Source organism: Mus caroli, unplaced genomic scaffold (genome assembly GCF_978045245.1).
Source record: "Mus caroli unplaced genomic scaffold, Mus_caroli_1 scaffold_1, whole genome shotgun sequence".
Classification (NCBI taxonomy): domain Eukaryota; kingdom Metazoa; phylum Chordata; class Mammalia; order Rodentia; family Muridae; genus Mus; species Mus caroli.
Genome location: NW_028227256.1, coordinates 63,860,364 through 63,861,977, shown reverse-complemented (window position 1 = coordinate 63,861,977; position 1,614 = coordinate 63,860,364). Strand labels below are relative to the sequence as shown.

The window sequence follows — 1,614 nt, the reverse complement described above, 5'->3', positions numbered from 1 at the left end:
TCATGCTGTGGCAACCCCAAAGCATAAAATTATTTTCATTGCTACTTCTTAACTGTACTTTGGCTACTGTTATGAATTGCAATGTAAATATCTGATAGGCATGATATCTGATATGCACCCCTTGTGAAAGGGTCGTTCAACCCTCAAAGGGGCTGTGACCCACAGGTTGAGACCACAGGTTGTTCCAAAGCCTCTAGTTTTTGTTCAATAATGGAGAAAACCACCCCAACTCCAAAGATGAGCCTTGTCCATCATACCCTGCATCCTCTGGGGTCAACCAAGTCTTCTAGCCCATTGTTATGTACTCCAGCAGCTATATCATCATACTGTCCACACCTAAAGGCTTGTTCTCTGCCTGGGTTGGGGTCTTTAGCAACACTACCTCAATGATCCCAGTAGAGTATGTAGTCAAACCCTTAAGGAAGGCTCAGGTCAAAGGAGAGTTTGTCATCAATGTCAAACAGAGTGAGGTACTCAAATAACAACTTTAGGTCTTCCAAGCCCTCAAAGGTCTGCTTATTTGGAAACAGTTTAGGACACCCCATGATGCTACAGAACATAGTACCCAATGCTGCTGGCTGCTTCAGGTGCAAGGCCTTTCTTCTACCATCCCATTTTTTCTTCCACCATCCCATTCTTCCCTTCCTCCCAGGATATCTTACCCAGCTTGTCCACTAGAGAACAGATATGATACAGAACTTGCTATCAGGAATACCACAGATGGCAAATGCCCTATCTAGGATGCACAGATCCTTTACCTTGACCAGGGAGTTGCCTATCTGAAGTGAACCCCAGATCGTGCATATTTTCCTTCTGACATTTTGAGTCCTGGATCAGAGAGAAGAACTAGCCAGCAATGTCAAAATTACAAAAGCAGAACTCACTATAATGACCTTGGATCATAGTTGGGTTAACCTAGCAATATACCTCAGATATGTGATAGGGCTTAATAGTTATTCATTGCCAAATATGGAGCAGAGGGACAGTTAGGTCATAAACAAGAGGTAGCAGTTGATCCTTCAAGTCATAAATATGCTTGGCATCACCTGCTCTCCATGGCATTTGAAGCAGCAGATGATGGCATCAAACATCATCATCTCCATAACTGCCATTCTCCATGCAATGTAGTCTCTTATAACCTTGTTGGGTTTGAGCACAAACTCCAGTCTCACTTCATCATGGCCCAGCTATGTCTTCAGTTTCACGTCTTTGGCCACCAACTCCTCCATTTGCTTGGTGATGGCTTTCTGCTGCTTAAAACACAGCATACATGCTCTCTGAGGTCTCACAAACTTCCCTAGATCAGCATGATCTGCCATCATGGCTACCAGCTGGAACTGGCGGCTGTCTAAACCAGCCTTGGTGGACTCAGAGTTACCTTTATTGACAAGAAGTCAGTCTTTCTAAGTCTGTGTTATCAGAACCTCATAGTTATCCTCTCTCCAATGGTTTTTTTTTTTTCAGGTTTCCAAGAGGACAGGAATGAACTCCAATTGATTCACCTACTATTACTTGATTATAATACCACGTTACTGGTGCATACTATATGACAAACTTAAAACCATGAGCAGTATATATGTTACAGCTATTGTCATACATGGTGAGTAGCCATGT

General features: G+C 43.0%; 1 pseudogene; it reads right to left on the bottom strand.

Moving 5' to 3' along the window:
- Positions 1 to 251: 251 nt before the first annotated feature.
- Positions 252 to 1,322, bottom strand: LOC110295373 (histidine--tRNA ligase, cytoplasmic pseudogene; annotated as a pseudogene).
- Positions 1,323 to 1,614: the final 292 nt, after the last annotated feature.